This window comes from Gorilla gorilla, chromosome Y, assembly GCF_029281585.2.
Source record: "Gorilla gorilla gorilla isolate KB3781 chromosome Y, NHGRI_mGorGor1-v2.1_pri, whole genome shotgun sequence".
NCBI classification, from domain to species: domain Eukaryota; kingdom Metazoa; phylum Chordata; class Mammalia; order Primates; family Hominidae; genus Gorilla; species Gorilla gorilla.
The window spans coordinates 46,970,878-46,981,656 of record NC_073248.2 but is presented as its reverse complement, the minus strand read 5'-3'; positions in this window follow the sequence as shown (position 1 = coordinate 46,981,656).

Sequence of the window (10,779 nt, the reverse complement as noted above, 5' to 3'; positions counted from 1 at the left end):
TTGCCACTCCAACACCCTGGGTCCCAGCCAGGAGTCCGGGTCAGGATTAAGGGTTCCTGATAGAGACACCGATTCCTGGAGGTCCAAAGAGCCTCAGGAGCTGGGCCAGCAATATGCAGCATCTATTATGGACACAGAACATTCCCATCACATGGCCGGGTGCAGTGGCTCACGCCTATAATCCCAGCACTGTGGGAGGTAGAGGCAGGTGGATCACCTGAGGTGAAGAGTTGGAGACCAGCCTGGACAACATGGTGAAACCCCCATCTCCACTAAAAATACAAAAAGTTAGCCAGGCATGGTGGCAGTTGCCTCTAATCCCAGCTACTCAGGAGCTGAGGCAGGAGAATTGCTTGAACCCGGGAGGTGGAGGTTGCAGTGAGGCAAGATTGCACCACTGCACTGCAGCCTGGGCAACAAGAGGAAAACTCCGTCTCAAAAAAACAAAAGCAAAAAACAAAAACAAAAGGACATTTCCACCACAAGTCATGCGACAGGGGCCTGGCCTGGTGAGTGACCCTGTCCTAGCATGACAGCCCCCTGCACCAAGGAAGCTACCCAGTCCCATCCACTGGACCGGGTCATGCTGAGTGCCCTGGAGGGCATGGCCTCATCTCTCCCAGGCTCAGGGTCATGAGCTGAGCCCCCGGTCAGGGTCCTGGGGTGGTCCAACCATGACCCAGCCTCCCCTGTCTGTTAATCTGTCTACCCAAAGGCCCAAGTAGGCACCTGGAGGAGCAGGGGGCACCCAGCCAGGCTTAGACTGCTGGGAAGAACAGGGAGGGGAGTAGGCAGTGCTGGGCCCTGTCCCTTCCTCCCAGGGCAGGTCAGCAAGGGAGGGTGGGCCCAGCCTCCCATAGGCAGATGTCCCCGGCTCGGAGGAAGACACCCTGCTGAGGTCCTGGGCTTCCATTTCCCATCCCTCCACCCTCAAAACTCACTGAAAGAATGTCCAAGCCCAGAGGCCTGGTTCTCACCCAAACAGTGTGAGAGCTGCACACACTAGGGGAAACTGAGGCTAGAAAGTAGGTCAGCTGCCATGGTTGGCCTCAAACCCAGAACCCCTTCCTTGTGACCCTGATGGGCTTACCTGAGGCCTGGGGACAGTGGGGGCCCAGGAGAGCACCTCTTCCTCAGAAGACAGTTCTGGGCTGCACCCGCTGGGGAGGAAGAGACAGACTTGTCTGCCTGGGAAAGTCCCAGCCACAGAACTGGCTGGGCCCCCCCCCACTCTCCAGAGTGGCTCAGAGCCACGCCTGCGGCCCCCTGCAGCACTCCTCAGGGGGCCTCTGAATTGGGAGTGGGATCTGGGGGTGGCCACCTCCGAGGAGGAGCAGAGGCAGGGAAAGAGCAGGAGCGGCCAGAGGACCCATGAGCTTACCTAGTCCAAGAGACCAGCCAGGGGGTGCCCAGCAGCCCTGGTGGACAGTGGGAGGCATCCGCACAGGGTGCAGGACAGGCAGGCCTCTCACAGAGATCCAGCCTGGCTGGGAGGATAGGGAAGCTGATGTCACAGCAGCAAGGAGGCACACAGTGACTTGGCACGGTGACTCGGCCTGTCACCACATGACTAAAGTTCACGCAGCTCTGGCAGGGCCCTGGATAGCAGGTGCTATGAGCCGGGGAAAGGGTTTCCTTCCTTTCAGACTCGGTTCCCTCCAAAGGGCACTGTCTGCCCACAAGCCCCTCCAGTGAGCCCCAGGCTGGGTCCCTCTGGCTCTCCCTGTCCCTGTTCAGAACATCTAACTCACAGCCAGTGTCCCAGAGATGGCTCTGGAGGTGGTGGAGTAGTGGTGCCCCTGGCACTAGACCAGAACCCAGACTAAGGGGCCTCACCACAAGCTGCTGTCAATGCTAAAAGTGTGTTCCGGGAACATGGCCTGGGGCCCTGAGTGCAGACTGGTTCTGCTGCCCATCCAGAAACATTAGCACCCCAGGCCCAAGGAACCACCTGAACAGCTTGAAAGAGAGGCATTTTTTAAATTTGGTGCATGTCTGACAGGTGGGCAAGGGGTCAGCTCTTATTCTATGCTCTGGATTTCCTCCCACATCTCCAGGGCAGGTAGGACCTTTCCTGAGGCACAGGGGAGACTGGAATCTCCACATATAATTAGGGAGCCCTCCCATGTCCTGCCAGAGCCCTGCCCTGGGTGGTGTACAGCTTGCGTGCACCACCTTCCTCCACAGAGCTAGGAAAGCCCTGCCCACTTAGAGACCACAGGTGTTTTCATCTGCAAAATAAGAATAAAGTCTCTATCTCCATTAGGAGTTTTGTGCAGACTAAAAGCAATTGTCTATAAAAAGAGTTTAGCACAGAACCTGGTGTATAACAAACACCCAGTGAATTTTAGCTATTCTCATTCCTTTTTGGTTTCTGTGCCTTGTCCCAAGTTCAAAGTTCAACACTTAGATTGGGAGTTGTCAAGCATAAGTGGTAATCTTCCTGCTCAAAGTGCTGTTCTCAGACCAGCAGCACTGGGAGCTTGTTAGAAATGCAGACTCTTAGGCCCCACCCCAGACCCAGTGAGTCAGAATCTGCACTTTAACAAGATCCCCAGGTGATTCACAAGTAGCTTCAAGCCTGAGAAACCCTGGACTTGGCGTGTGAGTGAATGGGCTTTGAGAGGCCATAAATGCAGACGTGAAAGAAAAGAGTGAGGCTTGGCTAACTCCCAACAGTGAATTGGCAGGAGGAAGAAAGAATCCAGCAAGAGACAGGAAGAGGGTCCGAGAGCTGCTCCAGCTCACGCCAGCAGCTGCCTTCACAGCAGCCCCCAGGGGCCAGGCCCTGCTTTGAGGGAGTGGCCCTTTCTTTCTGCAGCTGGAGAGTTTCCTTCCCAGGCTTGTGATTAAAACTTGGAAGATCTGTGTTTTGTATGGTAGGAGAGGCTGTTGCGTTTGTTACAAGCCAGGATAGGGTGGTTTCAAGGTGAGACATCAGGAAGAGGGAAGAACTCCACAGCGGAGACCAGCAGCAGCTTTCTCAGCCAGCCTACTCTCCCTTCAGATTCCACTCTGTGCGTGCTCTTCTCACTCAAAACTCATTTATTTCTTCAGTAAAGGATTCCCTTATGTTCCACTATAGCTGTTACTGCTGCCTTACAACGAAGGTAATTTTTAAAGTCTTCTCTTTCTTACAAAATTCTAAGCATATGCAGGGCAGGGACTCTGACCCAATCATTGTTAAACTAATCAATGAATAGTTGAATAAATGTGGTTACTTTTTAAAAGGAGGGGCAATTCTGATTTTGATAGAAAAGAGAACATTTCAAAAGGTATGTGGCCTCTGAGCTAGGCCCTGAGAAACAAGCGGAGAAGGAGAGTGAAAGGGCACGCCAGAGAGAGGGGACAAGTGAAGAAAGATGACAACTACCCTGTGCACTCTATTCAAGGAGGAGCAAGTGCTCAGGTGTAGTGGATGAGGTTAGAAAGTTAAGCTTCGGCCACACTGCAAGGGACCTGCAGCTTGTACTTGATCCTGACCACCTGTGGCCCTCATGGTGCATGCCATGGATCTGCAGATCAGCATCACCTGGGAATTTGCCAGCACCTGCTAAGTCAGAAAAACTGCGAGTAAGGCTCAGCAACCTGCAGGCTCATGAGCCCTCCAATTGATTCTGATGCACATCCAAGTTTGAGAAGCAACAGCTGTGCTGCTGAGGTGGTTGCCGGTAAGTCTGGAGAAAGCGGTTTCTGTGCAGTGGTGTGAGCAGCTGCCAGAGTGGCAGGTGCAAAGAGATGGGCACTGAGGGAGGAAGACACTGCTCTTTATTAAAGACAACAGACAGTAATGCTAGAGATAGAGGCGGCCAGTGTCTGCGGCAGGAGAGATGTTTCAAGTGGAGAGAAGCAAGTCAGATGAGAGACAAGGAAAGAATGCAGGGTGAGCTGCATGGGAAGCCAGTGGCACAGGCGCCTGCCAGTCAAACTGTTACTACCCCTGAGTCCCTCTGTCCTTAACACCCCTTGGCTCCCTGCTCTCTCCACATGACCATTCCCTATTTGGGCCCTCAATGATCTCCTTCTCAGGCTCTTATAATTGGCCTGCATATGACACTCCCTCCCTCTCGGCCTAGCCACAGCCAGGGGATTTCCCTAAATGGCAAATGGGGCATGCTACTGCCCACAGCTGCCCACCCCACAGCCCATGACAGCAGTTCTCAATAAGGCAGCTAATTGCAAGCAGGTCTCTGGTTGCCATATTGATTTGGGGAGGGGTATATATTCAATGGAATAAAGCCATTAAAGATGTAAAATCATATCTGGGACAACTCCATGCAACAAAACTCTGCCTCGTGTCCTGTGTGACTTTCAAATGACATTCATGTGGGCAAAAATTATGCCTCTGAGCCTAGAACCTACTTTCATTTTACTATAATCACAATTCTTTTATTTTGCATGGTTTTAATATATGCCAGGTCAGTCAAGAGAGGATTTTCCTTTGTTTTGTTCAGAATTGTAGCAAGAGTTACTCAGGACTTCAGAAACCCTGTCAGGATGGCAGTCCTGCTCATGGTGCCAAGTCTGATACGGTGACTGTTAGTGTGCATTTAGGGACAGCGTTGACTGTGACTGTGCCTCCTAGCATAGCTGTCCTGAGCATTTACACATTGAAACACATTATTTTACTATGAACTACTTCATAAAAAAAAAATACTTTCTTTATCCCACAACTAGGACAGTATAGCAAATTTTAAAGATATGATTAGGAATGTTATATTGTATATGAATTTCATTTCTGGGTAAAGGGAATATTATAAATTATTACAAAAATGGAGTATATGATCTGGATATGAGCTAAAGTCCTAATTTCTGAGTTTAGGATGTTCTTATTTATTTAGCAAACTTTCATCTGGTCCTATGTGCTCAGCACTATTCTAAGCACTTTATAGATATTAACTATTTGGTCCTCACCAATCCTATGAAATAAATATTATTCCCAATTTTATAAAGACACTTGCCCAAGGTCACACAGCTGGCTTAATGGTAGAGCTGGGATTCAAACCGAGGCCGTCTGGTCTGTCCTTGCTTTTAGCTATTACATATGCCCACCCTCACCCCATGCTCCCATGTACAAAAGGGACTTCTTGATCCCTGCCAGCTTGCCTGGGGGTGAACCCCTCCCAGACCCCATGCTTTAGTCATCTCAAGATAAGCACGCTGCTCCCACCCTCCATGACTATCTTTATTCACATTCTTCTCTGAGCCTGAAATGCTCCACTCCTCCTTCCCAACCTCCCACCCTCACCCCTACCCCATTCCCTCCTCACGCCCCCTGCCCCCTGCCCCGTCTTCATGCCCTGTGCTGGCTCTGCCTCCACACCTATAATGCTTTTCTGCTCTCCTCTGTCCCTAGGCCTCCTGCCTCCCACAGAGCCCACAAGGCAGAATGTGACACACCCATCTCAGCAGCCTCACCAGCATGGCAACCTGGCACTTAGTAGGTGCTCAATGCATGCAGAGAGACAGGGAGGGAGGGGCAAGGGGAAAGCGGCAAGAGTCTGCAGGTGGAAATAGCTAATGAAGGTTACCCAGATGCGCCCTATCCTGCCTTACCTGTCTGCAGGCAGGGCAGTGACCCTGGCTCGTTGATGCCAATAACAAGTGCCCCGGTGTTACCATGACAACAGGCCTGAGGCATCTGGGAGGGGCTGGGCTCTCCTCTTAGGACTCTTGCACTCATGCCCATTCTATCTTGGCACAGACAACAGGCAGAAGCCACCTGGGATGGAAGAAGGAGAACCCCAGACTCCCCTGAAAGAAGGCAGAGGCCAGTCCTCTGAGGGATGGGGCAGTCATCCCTCAGAATGTGAAAGGAGAGCCAGTGTTCACATGCTCTGGACTCATGGAAGTCAAAGAAAAGCCCTCTGCTATCCCAATCTGCCAGGTCAGCAATAAGAAATAGAAGAAAACCGATTTGGCAACATCCAGAGGGTATTAAATATTCATCCTGAGTGCCCATCAGTAAAATCCCAGCAGAATACACCCTCTGACAAGTCAGCTTTCCACCACTGGAGGCTGTCCTCATGGGAGCTTGTTTATGGCTTTGTCAGTTTTAATAGCCAAACCAAGATATTGTCGTAAACATTTGAAAAATGAGTGCTGACATTTCCCTTACTGCTTCCGTATTTAGGGATGTGTAATTGGAGGGCGTTTTGAGCTAAAGAAAATCAGAAGGAAGCAAGGCAATTATGCTTTACAATTAAAAGAGAAAACTGATTAAGAGCTAACAATCAAATATGTGAACTGGCTGAAAGTCTTGCCTAAGCACCCCTTGAGGGGGTCACACTATGTGATCAATGGGGATCAGACTAAGCTAGATCAATGGCAACATGACAGTGATGGCATTCCTTGAAGATTCTGTTGGGGATGTGCATACGCAACAGGAAGCACACACAGGGCATGGTCAAATAACAGATCCACAAGTCAACTGTGCCATCCAACCAGAGATTCTGATGAATACTGATATTGGGGCAGGATCAGCAGGGACGAGTCTGGGGCACAGACCACAAAGAAGCTTGCTGTGATAAATGATATCACAGCAGTGGAAGGCTGATGGTAAATGGACCAGCATGAGTGAGTCAACAGTCCCTGGGTTCCTATTTGATTCTGATGGAATACGAATATTTAACACAATATTCTTTAAAACGGGGGTAGCAGGGGACACTTCTATGGAAGACACCAGAGCAGGGCTAAGAATATATGTTTTGAGGGGCAAGGTACGCAGGGAGAGCAAAAGAAGAGAGGATAGCGCTGGTATCCCCAGGTCTTAGAGCCACCTTGTGGCAGAAGCTGGAAGAATCAGGAGTTAAAAGAGGCACAAGATAAAACTTCTACACCATCAGCAAACTGTGTCTTGAGGAACCTCTACCAGTGTCTTATGACCCCAACTTCCAAAAAAAAAATTTAAGGATTTGCTAAAGGGGAATAGGAAATCAGGAGTGGTTAACCAGAGAGAGGAAACATTAAATACAAGCATACGGTACCAAAGAGGATTCCTGAGAAGAAAAACACTTGTCTAGAACATATAATAATAAAATTAGGGACTTGGACTCTGGAGCCAAACTGCCTGTCTGGACTTGAATCCTGGCTCTGCCACTTACTATAGCACACTGGGCAATTTATGTAACTTCTGTGTCAGTGTCCTCATCTGTGAAGTTGGGTAAAACGGTCCCCCTCACAGCACTGCATGGATTAAGAAACAAGGAACTAAGTTATTATGTGTAAAGCATTCCCAGTGGTTTACAAGAAATGCTCAGTGAATATCAGCTGCTACTGTTGTTACTACCAGTAACACTAGTGCCATAACTCCTCCACATCATCAATCTACAAGGAGAAAATTCTTCTGTAAAGGACAGCATTAACTGAATGCAGAAAGAAGAATCTCTGATTGCATAGCCTTTAAAAAGGTCAAAGTCTCCCTACCGCAATTACTTTTAAACAAGGCACACCTGGATTCAAATCCCAACTTCCCCCACTCACTAGGTGTTTAATTTGAGGAACTGAGAACCTCTCAGAGCCTCTGTTACTTCATTTATAAAATGGGAAAGCAATATGTTCCTCCCAGGGTTGCAGTGAAGATTAAGTGAGATAATATACACCAAGTGTCCAACAGTCTCCAGCACACAGTCAGCTCTCATGTATTTTTCCACTTCTATTTCCCCAAAATGAATGCACCAGCACCAAAGTATATAGGAAAGAGTAAAAACTCTTATGAAGCTCTCTGGAAAATATTAAGTGCTAAATGCGTAAATATTTAATAGAGGAGAGACAGTAACACTTAAGGGGATGCACTCTCCTGGTGCCTCAGCTGCCCTCTGGGAGTCCTGCACGGCCTCAAGCACCCACCTTTGCTCTTCCTAGCCTTCAAAGGGCATAAAAGTATATTATTGTGCACCTTTAAGTAGAGGCCTCATAACAGCCCAAGTACAGTGATACTCATAAGTCTCCTCTGCCAACCACTGTTCATTCTCATTTTACAGTGAAAACACAACAGAAACCAACTCGAGACACCCAAGACACAAAGACAACCTCAGAGCAGATCTGGGGTCTCCCAACCCTCCAGCTACTTTACCCAGGAGGCAATTATGGTATAAACGAAAACATTTGCTCTATGGAAGTCAGAGATACCTGGGCTCCAATCTCAGTTCAAATCTCAGTTTTGCCCCTTAACCAGCTGGCTTGCCTCCATCAAGATTCCTGACCACTTTGAGCCTTGGTTTCCTCATTAGCAAAATAGGGATACAAACACCTACATTATTAGGTTGTTGGATAAATTTAAAAAAGAAAACATGAGTAAAGCACTAAGCACAAATCTGGCATCCAAGAAGTACTTCATACATATTTTTCCCTGTCTGCCTTTAGTAACACCATAAATTAATCCAAATAATTAGAACCTTCAATGAACTAATTCTGTATTCTTCCCTTAGGCACTCCAGTCTTAGATTCCAAGTAGTACCAGAAACAGGCAAAAACTAGGGATGGATTCAAAAAGGCAATGTCAGACAAGGTCTTGAGGCCAGCATCTCCTCTACCTTCTACAGCTGCAGAACCATGTGATGGGCAATGCTGCTCAGAAAACTGACTTTGAGAGCCAGAGGGGACCAAAAAAGGTGCAATTACAATCCTAATGTCCCACTCAATAACGCAGGCAAGTGGGTACCTCGACATTTTCCACAACAAGGGTTCACATAAAATGGGGTCTCTGCTTAACCTTCCATTAACCTGAAAATCCACTTAAGTAAAACAGCCTCTTCCCTGAGCCTCTTGTCAGTCAAAGTTTAGGCTCTCGTTGGCCAAGGGAACAGTCTCATCATTTATACAACTCACTTGTTCCAAATCTGGTACAGAACAGAACTCTGTTATGGGGTTGGAAGAGGTGAAGGAGAAACCCAAAGGTTACCGTTATTTAACCTCATGTTGATGAAAACAACATTGTGGCCACCTAAAGTAGTCACGCAGACTAGGTCATGCCCTAACCATGGCTGTTAGTGGGCAGAAAAATCCCTTTGGCAAGACGTTCCAACCATCTTTGCAAAGTCAAACCCTTGCCCTTGCCTGCACAGGTATCTGTCCTAGCCGAGGCATAGGCTGGGTGAGGGAAGGAACACAGGAGCCTACCGCCTGGGCTCCACCCTCCACCAGCTTCTAACCTGGCAGGAGACAAGGACAGATGGAGGAAAACCATAAGAGCTGCATGTACTTAACTCCTCCCACGTGTCAGCGGAAGAGCCTGATGAAGACGAGAGTGTTTGCAGAAAGCCCTACTGACTAATGCTTCCCAAATTAATGCATCCTGATGATCCGCTTTGAGACAGACTCAGCCTCCATAGAGAAAGGAGCTCAAATTCAGGGCCCATACAACTGGACAGGGCCTGGGTGCAGGCAACATTGTGGGAGAAAGACAACCGGGGTTCAAATCCTGGCTCCACCATTCACTAGGTACATGACCTTAAGCTAGTCACTTAAATCTTTCCTGGGGTTGTTGTGCAATTCTAATAGAATAACTGACCTTCAGCACCTCATGCAAAGAAGATGCTCAATAGGTGCCTATTACCCTCCCTCTTTACTCAGAATTTCCTTGTCTATGAACAGGAGACAATGATATCACTTCCACATAATTGTAGGAGGATTATAGGAGATGAGGTTAAGTAAAGAAAAGGGCTTTCTTTAAAACAATTGGCCTGTGCATTTCACAAATGTCCATGTCTACAGACACACACATACACACATACACACACGCAAACACAGGTTAGGGAATTGTTCTAGATTACAGGAGTCTAAAGAGACAGGATAACAAATGTGATGTGTGATCCCTGGTTGGATCCTAATCTGAAAGGGAAAATTAAAGGGCATGATTGGGACAACTGGGGAAATGTAGGTGATAGGACTACACTAACGTAAAACCCCAAGGGTGTGATAATGGTGCAGTGGGTGGGTAGGTTCTTAGGAGTTACATGCTGAAGTACTTAGGGGGAAGTGTCCCAGTGTCCACAGCTTTGCCTCCAATGGCTCAAAAACAACAACAAACATACACACAGAGGAAGAAAACAAATGCCGTCAGACAACAACTGGCTATCAAGGAAAGGAAATACAAGTGTCCACTGCATGATTCTTAAAACTTCCTATTGATTTGCAATGTCTCTAAATGAAGAGGTGGGAAAGGGGGAAGTGATGCTAAGGGCTCCATGCACACTTTTCTTTTTCCCTCACGTCTGCTCAGGCAGCATGGGCACATAGCCCACAGGTCCTCAGCACTCACCTGGCTGCAGCAGCCTGATCACAAGCAGGCTGGAGGTCCTCTCCGCCAGTTGCGTCCAGGTGTTGTTGTAGTTCTTCCGCCACAGCTCTGCCACACACTGGTACTTGCCTGCTTCCGTGTCACTGGCTCGGCTGATGCTTAGGCGGACGTTGTTGCTGGACTCAGCCTTCTCGGTGGCAGTTCGGGTTCGGAAGCTTGAGGACCTGTCCCCCCACTGGACCCCTCCGTCCCGGATGAAGGTCACCAAGTCATGGAACTCCACCGTGCCCACCGGCTGGAACCGCCATGTCACTGACACGGGGACCTGGGCAGGGTAGTGGGGTTTGATGATACACTGCAAGTCAAAGGAGTCGCTGTAGGTCACCCCAGGTGTCCGGGAGATGGCTGTGACTGCGAAGCCCATTTCTGGAGAGAGAGCAGAGAGATTCAACCAGAGGAGGCATGTGGCTTTCTCAGGGCAGTATGACATCAGCAATGGGGCAGCTGGCAAAGCAAGCAGTGTGGAGCAGAGTCTCTCA